The sequence below is a fragment of the Stegostoma tigrinum genome, chromosome 11 (assembly GCF_030684315.1).
Source record: "Stegostoma tigrinum isolate sSteTig4 chromosome 11, sSteTig4.hap1, whole genome shotgun sequence".
In the NCBI taxonomy this organism is placed as follows: Eukaryota; Metazoa; Chordata; class Chondrichthyes; order Orectolobiformes; family Stegostomatidae; genus Stegostoma; species Stegostoma tigrinum.
In genome coordinates this window covers 39,683,881-39,697,228 of record NC_081364.1, presented here as the reverse complement: position 1 = coordinate 39,697,228, position 13,348 = coordinate 39,683,881, and positions in this window count along the sequence as shown.

Genomic DNA, 13,348 nt, shown 5'->3' with positions numbered 1-13,348 from the left:
ACAGCTTCCCTTCCCAAAATTTCACTATATTATGTTCAAGTTTTTTGCTTCCACTAGTGTTTCTATACTGGCTTAATGAACTTCTGTTGTCTTTGTGTTACTGCTAGTTCATTCGGAACCTTAATCTTACCCTCTACTATTGTTGGACTGGCTGGTTTGTCATTTCACTACATTTTTCTTTTGTAAGAATAAATTTCCATAATTAGTCCACAGTCAAGTTTGTTAATTTAAGTTTTTTGTTTGTTTGTGTTTTTTTCAGTTTTTGGTTATGCAGGTAAATGTTGGGAAAGTTTTTTTTTCAGAGTTTCACAGGCTGATTACCAAATTAGGCTCATTGTATGATCTTATCAGGTGAAATTTATTTTGTTTTCAATATGCTATATTAAGTGTTAGTGAATGTGAAAATCTGGTGTTTTAGGCTGTGTTACTTCACTATTCTTGTGTTTATTGACATTAGGTTTGCATCATGACAACAGTGGCGGGTAATGAGTAATCAACAGCATATGCCTCTCGGTGGTTTAACCTATTTAGGTTAGGAGGGAACTGTATTTTTTTCAGCATTGGGTGGGGTAGTTGAAACTTCTCACTGGTTAGCAGCAAATTCAGTCTTTGCTTGTTCAGGTTAAAAAAGAAAATACTGTAGATGCTGTAATCTGAAATACAGCAGTGCTTTGGAAAAACTGTAAGATGGAAGAGCAGCCCATTGAGTCTGCTCTGCCCTTCAACGGGACCATAGCTCTTCTGGTCATCCGCAAACCTCTTGCCTGCCTTGTCCCTGTAATCCTTGATTCTCTAACTGGTGTACTTGATAAACCAGCTCTATCACCCTCTGATAAAGAATTCCACAAGGTCACTACATTTTGAGAGGCAATTCCTCCTCAGTTGTCATCTTCTGAAATTATGCCCTTTGGTCCTAAACTTCCTTGCAAGGGGAAATGACCTTTCTGCATTTAACCTGTCAAGTCCCCTGAGAATCTTGATTATTTTAGTAAGGTCTCTAGTAAGTTTTCTAAACTCCAAGTACAGGCCTAATCTGCACAACATAGACTCGTGAGACTGTGTTTCTCCATACCAGGGATCAGTCTTGTGAACCTTCTCTGGACTGCTTTCAATGCTGATATTTCTTTCCTGGGCCAGGAGACCAAAACTGTTCATAGCATCTCAACTGTGGTCTGATAAGTGTCTTGTATAGCTTAACAAGACACAACTATTTTATTCTTCATTCCCTTTGGAAATAGGTCAAAATTCTACTTGACTTTACTTTTACCTGCTGAACTTGTGGAAGTTTTTCAAAATCATGCATGAGGATGTCCAAACTCCTGTATGCTGTAACTTGCTGCAGTCTTTTTCCATTTAGTTAATATTCAGCTCCTCTGTTCTTCCCCCTAAAGTTCACATTTTCCCATATTCTATTCTATCTTGTCCACTTGCTGAACTTGTTTGTAACCCTTTACAGATTCTCTGTCATCCTCAGCACTTGTCTTCCTCCTATTTTGTCGTCTGCAGACTTGGGAGTTACTATATTTGCTTCTCTTATTCAAGTCATGAATATATATTGTAAATAATTGTAGCCCTAGCACTGATTCCTTTTGTGACAATCCACTAGTTGCATGTTGTCATCCTGAAAGTTTGCTACTTTACCTACTTCATCTCCTATTAGTTAGGTAGTTCTTTCTCTGCTAATATGCTACTTCTAACACCTTGGGCTCGCATTAAGTAGACTAATCATGTACTTTCTAAAATGCAAGTATGTTTCCTTCACTGCTTCCCATTTATCATGCTTACTTCCTCTGAATTCTAATTAATTTGTTAGGCATGATTTCCCCCTTTGAAGCTATGTTGACTCTGCGTGATCATATCATGTATTTCTAAATGCTCTGTCAATACATCCTTTATGATATATCTCCAAGTCAGGATGGTGATATATCACTGTTCCTTTGCTGTCACTAATTTTAAAAAAAATTTGAGTTCCTTTCATAACGTTTGTGGGTCTACTTAGAGCAAATGGACTGTCGCAGTTCAAGAAGGCAAATCACTACCACTTTCTCAAGGACAGCCAGTAATGTCCACATCCCACGAGAAAATATAAAATGCAACACATTTTTCCAATAACAGCCATTATGCTAACTGGCTGCTAGTTAGCTTTAGTTTTGTCTCCTTCCTTTCTCAAATAAAGGTAAAATGAGGAAATAAGACTCAGACCTGGCAGCACCTATGGAAAGAGAAGCAGAGTTAATGTTTCAAATCCAGTACCGGCTCTTTTAACATTTTCTGTTTCTCTTGGACAGCATGATGGCTCAGTGATTGATTAGTACTGCTCCAGATACCTGGGTTCGATTTCACACTCAAGTGACTCTGTGGAGTTTGCACGTTCTCTGTGTCTGGGTTTCTGTCAGGTGCTCCAGTTTTTTCCTACAGTCCCAAGATGTGCAAGTAAGGTGGGGCCATTCTAACTTGTCCATGGTGTCCAGGGAATGTGTAGGTTATGTGTGGAAGCTATGGGTAACGAAGGGATAGGGTAGGTGGGTGAGTCTGGGTCTGGGTGGGATTCTCTTCAGAGAGTCGGTGTGCACTTGTTGAGCTGAATGGCCTGTCCTCCCACTCTAGAGATTCAATGAATTTGCTGTCATGGCTGAGCTCAGCAAACAAGAAAATATGAGGGCGCCGTTAAAGCAGATCATTGAACAGCAGTTGAGAGCGGTCAGCAATGTTTCAGTCATGCCTGGAGTGTGATCTTCCAAATTGTGTTTACCAGGATGTTTCCCATAACAAAGGGTGTTTCATACACAATTCAGTTAGCTTTAAGCTTCCACAAGAATCCTATTTAGATGGAGATTTCCAGTTTGAGTTCCTTCTGTGTTCAGTGTTCCTTCTGTAGCTTCACTTTTTTTCAAATGGTATTGGAATCATTTCAAGATTCCTCCTCTAACTTCACTATGCAGTTGTGTAGAATGCTTTCCTCTCAAGTTGCCTAATATTCCCTCCATCTGTAGGGGTTTTCTGTTGATTGAGAACTTGTGGGAAGTTGAATTGGGTGCTGATGTACCATGGTACAATTGACTGTTAACTAAGATTATTTGTTCTCCCAAGAGATTTTTTTTATAATTTCTCACCTTTATTAAACAAAGGCAAAAATACTTTTCATCTTATATTTTTGGCGTTGAGGTTATCCCTAGATTGTATTTTCTGTTGGTCTCAGCTCAAATACATGTTCTTCAATTGTTGCTTCATACTTTTATTTTCATTAGAGAACTGTTTTAATTTTTCAGCAGCTTAACAACTACATTGAATATATTTAACTAACTCTGGGATAACAATTAGATGATCAGATGCTTGTTATAGCACTGATCCTGTAAGCTGTATTCGCTTTTGTTTTGCTGGATTTTTGTGTTTTTAAATGTATTTGTATCTTGAATTCAGCTGAACACTTCACAAAGTGCAGTTTACCTCAGGCTAGGGTAACAAAAAAGTGAAAAAAGGACAGACTGTTTCCTAACATCGTTGTCATTATTAAACAATTGGTAACTAGATAGGCTACTGCAGAATCTTAACTTTAGAGACACTGGGAAATAGCATTGTTTTTCAGCAGTGGAAGTAGAGAAAATGGTGTCAGTGTTTACCACCACCTAAGCAGAGCTGTAATTCAAGACACACTTGAAGTTTTGAATAATTTTTCTCCGCAGGGGCTGCCTGACTTGAATGTTATACCATTCTCTAATTTTTCATTTGATCTCCAGTACCGTAGTATTTTGCATGTTCATCAATCAATTCATGGGGTGGTGTGTGTGATGGAAGTGGGTGTGATAGGGGCTGGGTTTTAGTGCCAATGAGCTAATACTGGGATGGCAGACAAGCCAAATTCACCTAGATTTCTAATGTAATGTAGAGCATACGTGGGAGTTATGTTCTTGTGATATCTTCAACTGTCTCGTGGAAACACATCAAATTTAACTTACTGCAATTATGCTCTTTTAACCATTAAATCATTGTTTTTTATTCAATGTGTTTGGTATGAGGGGCTTTTTGAGTTGCTGATGGGCACCAACTGTTCGTGCTTGGGCTAGTGAGTAATTATTGATTTCTTTTTAATGTGTAGTTCTAAACTTGCAACTTGAGTGAGGTTTTTCCTTGCCACAGCAAATAACCATCTGTTTACGTGCTGGTTGCAGCTGACTTTAACAATGTGCTAATGTTTCTGGAAAATACTACACTGGCTTAAGCAATGACCACAACCCTGTCTTTGGAAGTAAAGAAGATTAATTTTCTTTCCATTTATTGGTTTTCAGAAGTGAGTTTTATGTCTGGAATTAGGGGAAATGAACAATTTTCACCAGAACTATGAGAGTTATACTCGCTGCAAAAGTCTTGAGGTATCAATGTTTTTGGCACAGATGATGTTTTGGAAGATTTTCAGTGTTAAAAATTTAAAGATGTTGAAAAAAATCAGGTGGTTGCTAATGTCTGGGACATACACAATTTTGTTATGTTTTCAGTATTTGGGTCTAATTATCTGCCGTTACAAGTACAAACGGAATGTTTGAAAGATTTTTCTACTTGTGTTTTGCCGAGGAAAAAAGATGCTGTGAAGCTTTTAATTTTTAAATTACTTTAACAGGATCTTGATTGTTGCCTATGAAAAATTGGCAATTTATACTGCATGAGAAAAAGCTGCTGATTTATTGGTGCATAATCTCTGGTCAAGGCAGTGGAATAGGATATGTCCCAGGGAATTGCCTCCCACACTTGATTTCAAAATAGGGGCAGTGCCTAGTTATGTTCCTGTTTTCTGGCAGAGAACAGATACCTGCACACATGTAGCTTCTGGTATGTGAAAAGTGAGCCACGTTTTAAGCCCGAGTGCTACTTTTATTATAAGTTTTAGCACATTTAAATTTGTTCAAGTGCTGCCCAAATATGAAATCATATCTCATCATCTCTATTGTTACTCCTTTTGATCTGAATTTTGCAAGCATGTGATGGTTGAGTACACTCAACTTTGCCTGTTGCAAAACGTTGAAGTTTATGCCGTTTGATATTTGTCAGTTGTTAGGTCTGCAATCTGCCACCGAAATCATTTTTTCAGGTTGGTGGCAGCATGCTTTTAGTGGAAAATATCACAGTTGTTACTGTGTAGCAGTATACAATGGTTAGCTTCATCTGTTGTCAATTTGTTTTTTGATGTCTTAGACTTCTAGGATAATTGGAGCTAGACTGGGTTCTTCCAGACCTTAGACCCATTCATGAGTGTGCGTGATACCCAGCAGTAATCTGATCAATGTAGACATTATCCTGCGAGATAACGTGTTTTGTTTTATTTTGGTGTCAAGCTTACAATCTTAGCAAATGTCATGGACCCTATTTGTGAGCTTATTAATAAGTCTGTCAATAATCTGCTAGTGTTTAGAGCCCAAGGAAACCTACAATATATTAGCCAGTAAAAGATTGGTTTGTAATAGACAGTAACGGAGAACCCATCAGCTGATTTCTTAATTAGTACATTGAGGAAAGGCTCTGTTTTAAAGATTAGCATGAGCACTCTTAAGGTATGTAAGAACATTCTTCCGTGCAATCGAGGGTGAAAATATAGTAAACTTATCACTTAAATGATAAGAAATTAGGGGTCATTAGATTGAGAACATGACTCGAGGGAAATGCCCAACATATTAGCAAAAGCTAGGCCCTAAGGGAATCCCATGATAGCGTTTATTCTGGTTATCCATGATGTCAATAAAGCTGAACTGCATGAGTTACTGAGTTCCATGAATATTCTTAATCTCTAGATTTCCATGATCGTGTAATACTATGCAAATGCATATGACTTCATTGAGCAACACATTGGTTAGTAGGGTTGCAATGTTGAATAAACACATGAATCTTGGTGGAAGTGTCATATCAGGGACATAGGCCACAGATAAAATGAAAAGTGGCCTGTACTGAACAGCAGATCCTCTTAGCTGTTCGCAGGATTGACAGTACTCGTTCAGCTCATGTTTGTAAATCTCAGTCTCCTGCTAATGTCTACTGCTAGATGTGATTCTGTGATTGGACAGAACTTGTTGAATAAAGGTTTTTAAAAATGTCTAATAATGAACGTAGGATCACAAGTTGGACTCTGTGTCCGGCTTGCCTGAAGTGGTAAATATTCACACAAAGGGACCTGCCCTGTGCCTAAAGGTGGGGATGGGGTGGTGAGAAAAGAAGTGGGTCCAGGCATGCACCTCTTTGCAATGGGCAAATACTTAAGTATCAGCTATTTCTTGGTGATTTCTTTTTGAATACCTCACTATTAGTCTGCTTGTCAGTCGATCTGCACCCTTTCCAAAGGGAACAATTTATACTATGAGAATTTTCACATTCTTTTGTCATGATGAGTGCAATATGAAAAGCTTTAACAACACTTTTTTTCAGTAATACTCTTCTTTCTACCAAGTGACTTTATATATTTGCAGTTACAAGTGGCTACTAGAACTCTGAAGCCTGAATGTATGAGGAGTACTTGGTTTAAATGTTTTGAAAGAAATGGTATAAAGGGATCAGTGGAGTGTATGAGGTTACAGAATTGCACTAGATAGTTCTTTTCAAGAGCCAGTGCTGGCACAGCTGAGATGGACTGTCTGGCTGCCTCCATCAATACTGACGTTTCTGTGATCTATGATCATGCTTTGTGAAGTTGTAGCGTAAGTATTCTAATATTTATATTTATAAAGGCTATATTCCACGCTAGTCAATTCTGCAGTATATTGCTTTGGTGAATGTTAACTAGCAAAACATCACAAGGTAATTACTGTTGAGCAGTTTTTTCGCCCTATTTAATATTCCCCCAAATGATGCATATAGTTGATTCTTGTATATTCCAGTGACTTTGTTTTGACACTTTGGGAGTCCATTCCCAGTGTCAGTCGCCCTTGCAGGAGCTCCTTCACATCAATCCTAAACTTACCTTTCAACAGTTTAAATTGTGATGTCTTGCCCTACTTGCAATTCAAAGTAACGTCTAGATTTATCCTCTCCGTAATGTTAAAAATCTTGACTTTGTCTTGTTCACATATTTGTTCCCAAGTTCAAAGACCCCAGGCTTTTCCATCGCTTCCTTCAAGTGGCATCCGGCCGCATTTTATGGCTCCTTGCATCACCTCCCTGATTTGAATGCCTTCCAGCATCATGATCACCAAATAATTGTCAATGTGTAATTTGATCTCACTTCTGGTTTAATCATGTTTTACTGCTTTGGTTGTTTATATTCACTTAGCTGCCCTGTGGTTGAGCGTTTTGTTAGAAACTTGTCTTTTTCAACACCAGTTGTATTTCTCAGGGTCACGGTTGTTGGTCTTAGCCTTTCCCCTGAAGTCTGTATAAAGATCGAAATGTCTTGCCGAAGTACCTTGTTTGTCTAGCGCAAGTTTATAATTTTTGATCGGTCTCCGTTGATTCCATTGCTTCTCCTTATCCTGGTTTCGTCTACAAATTTGACTGAATTGATGAATAGATATGTCAACGAACCTGCGAGAATCCCACTCCTTTACCTGTCATATTCCTTTTCCCTCTCCTCGAAAACCTCTCTATGGTTTTCTGCTGTTCAGTGGCTTTCTACAACTCTTACCTCCTGTCAACAGCGTATCATTGTTTTTCAGTATGAGACATTGACCAACGGCCTAATAGTAAATGTAAGAAAGCACTCCAAGTCCTAGAACATACATGAACCGTACCATGGGAGAAGTCCGGATATTATAATAGATACAATATCGTATCTAATTTTATCTGGAAGAGTACACTTGGTTAAATTTCACCGAGAATATGAATGTTTCTCAGCTTGCCATCCTCAAAAGTGAAGTTCTCAATGACAGTTTTCAGTTCTGTATTTAGTAACATATCGTGAATATTTCAGTTATATCAGCAAGATGCCCAAAATGATTGGGGAGTTTTCAAATAAGACCGAGTGGTAGAGAGATATTGGGAAGTGATAAGACACCTGAATCGGATGAACTGAAATATGAATCGTAAGGCTAGGGTGGGGTTGAGAACTTGGAAAGGTGTAAAAATGAGGCTGAGAATTTTACGTTCGTGTCAGCTGAAAGCCAAAGTAGGATAGTGGGGCTGGGGTGAAGAATGTGAGATTGACACTTGGGTCAAGTTCAGAAATGCGCAGCAGGGTTTGGAAGAGAACTTAGGTTTTTGGGAATTGCCAATGTTTTTTGCTTGAGTTCTGCACTGCTTCGTGTGATTATAATTCTGGTGTTTGGGTGTTTTGAATTTCTTGGGTACAAACGACGTACTGTTTTTAAAATAGTGCACTGGCCTATAAATTCCTTTTGTGCAGATATGCATATCCTAACAACTTTTTCATACCAACAATATCAGCCATTTGGCGGTTTTATCACATTCAGGATGGATGTTTTGTTAATCATTAATTAGACTGAGGTTTTGTTTGGACAAGTTTCATTTAGAAAAGCGAAATGCTGCTGATGCTGCAGATCTGAAAAACAAACTAAGTCTGGTGAAGAAAGAGACAGTTAAGGCTTTTGACTTTGCGAATTCACTTCCGAAGAGTTCCATTGGACTCTCTAAATATTGCTGAGTTTCTCCAGCACGTTTAAAAAAAAAATTCATTCGTGCTTTAAAATATTCTTACCATTTAGGTGTAATTTGCTTTTTCTAAATAAAAACTAAAGGCATATATATTTATTAATGTAACCTATAAAATGTGTTTGTAATCGTCACTATATACAACTTAGCACTTCAAATTTCTTACAACTAAGACATATTAAAATAATTAAATGACGCACATTGCCGTTCTGAGATTTTGCAGCGTCATACCTGTTTAAAACAACTGAAAATCTCCTTTTACTCTTAAAGCATCTTTTCTATCACCGTTCCAGTTGTCTCGGGTCGGGAATATGATGATGTGGTCACATGCAATCGAGGAATAAACTAACGAACTTAGCACGTCGAAGTGTGTCAGGAATCTTTTGTATCATGGGCAGACGGAACCAAAAGCAGGTTCTCTTAAAAATACAGTATTCTCATAACTCTTCTAAATATAAACTTGTCATTCAAAATATGTACAGCCACGGATAGATAAAAGAACTGATTCGTATTTCCAGCCGTAGACCTGTTTATAAATGTATCATTGAGAACAGGAGTATGCTTTGCCCTCCTTATCTGTGAAGAGCTATTTCACATATCGAATTTAAATCAGGAATTAATTACGACAAGGGTTTCAGGAAGAAGTTTGGATTTTTAGGTGTAATCACAATTTGCAATGCAAAAATAAAACAAGGTATTCAAAGCAAAAGCATCGTGTCAGTAGGCGGGCTAGCTGGAAATGTGCGCAGATTACATACCCCTACTGGGGTGGTGAAAAATCCTGTATTGAAGCTTACACAAGTTAAATGTATCTGATTAATATTTGACGGAGCCTTGCATTGTGCTGAATACTCATCAAAAATTGTAAACACATTGGAATGCAAAATAATTTTTTTTTCCAATGTGAAGTAACTTGATATCCATTTCTAGTCTTTAGGGAAAGCTACAATAAAGGAGGAAAAAGAGGCTGAGTAAACCCAGGAGCTTGGAGGATGTGGAGTGTAGGGATGAAGGCATACATATCGATGACCTGGGCGGATGTAGAAAATGTTAGTAGGAAATGCAGTTTGCACAAATACATCTCTGGAGGCCATTTGTTTCCATGGCTTCAGCTGGGCCGTTTCTTAAATTCTGTGGTCAAATGTTAACCATCATGAGGGGTACCTGAGTTCTTACAAACAACGGAGTGCACCCTGTAATCAAGCAGGGGCGTATTCCCCTAACTTCTAAATGTTCCCAGAATAACTTGACAGACAAGGACAGTCAGTCCGTCCGTCAAGTCTGGCCAATGCTGTTATGGATGTCCAATTCATCTGTCCACAGCCAGCCAAACAATTAGGTGAACAAAAAATCTAAATTAGAGAGGGGAGGGAGGTGGTATTGGGTTTTGGGAAAAGGGGAAATACAAACTCAGAGCAAAAGGACGTAGCAACATTGCAGGGTAGCTATTTGGATAACTGTACCCAGAGTGGGCCAAGAAAGGACAGTGTTTACAAACATTGAAATACAGCAGTAGTTGGGTCTCGACCCGAAATGTCACTTTCTTGCTCCTCTGATGCTGCCTGGCCTGCTGTGTCCCTCCACTGTTACCTCTGACTCCAGCATCTGCAACTCTTGCAGTCTCTGAACAATTGGGTTGGGCTAGGGGGGAAGAGGAGGGAGTAAAAATGGCAAAAATATTAGATTTTTACTTGAACGCATAGTATTTGAAGGAAAGTAGATGAATTAATCCCCATTCATGTACAGATGGTGTGATCATATAGTGTAAAGAGATATGGTTGCAAGGAGATCAAAGTTAAATATTCAGGGGTATGTGACTTGGAGTAGCATTGTTAGTATGGGATGGAATTAGTAGGATGGTAAGAAGTGAACTTGATTTGGAAGATGTAGTATCCATGTAGGTTGCAGGAAGAAATCAAAAGGGAAAGACACTGGTGGTAGTAGTCTATAGGCACCCTAATAACAGTTACATTTTGGGACAATTGACAAAGGTGATATCATTGGTGACTTTAATCCTCATAAAGGTTAAAATAATCAGATTGGAGGAGGACTAGTATATTCAGCGCAGTTTCCTAGAACAGTTATTTTGTGGATCCAGCCAGAGACCAGGCTATTTTCAATCTGGTGATGTGTACTGAGACATGTTAAATATGTTTTTAGCAATCTGTAACTGGTGAAGTGCTGCACTGGAACCATAGTTATTTGCAATATATGGTAATCGTGTGGAAGAGGAGAATGCATGTATTACAGCCAAGTTTATAGATGTCACAAAAACAGGTGGGAAGGTCAGTGATGAGAATGACCAAATGAGTCTTAATGAGTGGACCAATCTCGACAAATGGAATGTAATGTGATGAAGTGTGGGATTATGCACTTAGGCAGGAAGACTAGAGGAGTTGAATAATATTTAAATTGGGAAAGACTGCAGACATCTATGCAACAGAGGGACCTGGTACTTCTCATTCATGAATTGCAAAGATAACAAGTAGAGTTAGGTAAATGGGAAGGCAAATTGAATAGTAGCCTTTATTTCAAAGGGAATGGACAATAAAAGTAGGGAGCTTTCACAAAAACTATGCAGGGCACTTTCAGGCCACACTGGCATACTGCAAACCATTTTGGGCCGTTTGTCTAAGGAAAGAGATGCTGGCATTACAGGCACCTAGAGAACGCTTATTAGGCTGATACTAGGTGCGGAGTGACCCTCTGAAAAGGCGAGGTTGGGTAGATTGGGTCTGTACCCACAGGAATTTCAAAGGATAAAAGGTGACTTTATTGAAACATGCAAGATTCTTCGGGAATTTGTCAGGGTAGACATGGGAAGTTGCTTTCCATTTTGGGTGAGTTGAGGACCAGAGGGCCTCAGAATAAGGGTGGCACACCTAAAAACAGAGGTAATAACTTCTTCTGAGGAGACTGAAGCTGTGGAATTCTTTACCATAGAAATCTTTACTGTTGAGGCTGGTTTGTTGAGAATATTCAAGGCTGAGGTAGACCAGTTTTTCATCAGGAAGCGAAGTAAGGATTTTTGGTGGTGGGTTGGGGGAGGGGGTTGTCGGAAAGACAGGAAAGTAGAGGTAACAATTATCCGATCAGTCATGATCTCATTGAGTGGTAGTGCAGATTCAGTTGGTTGTATGGTCTACTTCTGTTCCAATGTCTTATGGGCTTAAACAAAAAATACTCCTGACCAATTCACAGGAGGCAGAATTGAAGTTTGTCACTGACTATAGCAAGTATCGTACCAGGTAACCACAGTGCCATACACCACCACAATCTCAGGTACTTGCTGTGTATGGTCAACAACTGATGACAACGTTTGCACTTAATCACTGCATGCACTGACGAAGGTCCATGACTGGAAAATGATACCAATCTGATTCTAACCTTGCTCTGTTTCCACAACTTACCTTTTTCATGTTGATTCACTGGATGTGGTTTTTGCTTGTTAGGCCAATATTAATTGTCTATCCCTCATTGGCCAGTGTTGACATTTGTGCCTTCAATAACATCATTACTGAAATAAAATGTTTACGTGAACTAAATAATCATTTCATTATTTGCCAAAAAATTGTAATCAAATCTATCTTCTGTTTTCTGGCATCAGATAGACATGTTCAACCACAAGTTGCAATTATGAGTCTTGAAACTAGGCATCAATCTAGAACTCTTAAACTTCCTGCAGTGTCAATATCCCCATTATATCATAACTTAAACACAATTCCAAATCAGACTCAAGCAAGATCTTGTATGAACACAATAGTTCTTATCAGAAGTGAAACAACGAACTGCAGATCTGAAACAAACGAAAAAGCAATTGCGAGAGAAACTCAACTGATCTGGCAGCATTTGTGAAAAGATAACCAGGCTAGTGACCTCTTTTTCAGAACTATCTGGACTCTACATTAAATTTATTTCCTCTCCATGGAAGCTGCCAGACATACTGAGTTTCTCCTGCTATTTCTGCTTTTGTTAGCTTTTATTAGATTGTTTTGGTGGTATATCCAAGCAATGAAATACAATCTGTTTGCTTTTTCAGTAGCCTAATGGATTGATCTTAAACTTCCAAGTGTAGTTCTTGGTGGAGTTTCATTGTTTGACAAGTTAGATAGACCAAGAAAAACTGAGAATTGCAATATTTGTCTAGAATAATGAATTTTCATATTTACAAACATAGTGGAAGTTCAGAGTGTACCTTTCAACATCACATGCTTCCAAGTGGTTTGCAGCACAGTACTGCCATAATTCAGAAAATTTAGCTGCTTGTTTCTGCTCAGCAAGATCCCATAAACAGCAATGAAATGATGACCTGATGATCATCTGTGTTAAAAACAGTAAGTGCTGGAGATCACAGCAGGTCAGGCAGAATCCACAGACAGAAAGCCAACTACGTTTTGAATCTAGATGACTCTTCATCAGATGGAGTGTTTAAGACTCAAAACATTAGCTTGTTTTCTCTCTGTGCTTGCTGTTGGACCTGCTGTGACTTTTTGTTTTCAGTTCAGATTTCAGCTGTAGTAATTTACTCCTAATATGATTTATTGTTGATTGGGGCATAAACATTGAGAATGTTATGTATGACCCTGTAGTTTCATTTTTAACAAATACCGTGAAGTGCTACACCTCCACCTGAGGGGGCAGCCACTGCTTCATTTAATGTCTTAGTGGGGAAAGAAAGGTATTTTGAAATAATGTCTTTGGGATCTTGACCATTTTCAGTGTGTATCATTAAAAATAAACAGGAACCCACTCCAACGTATGCTTT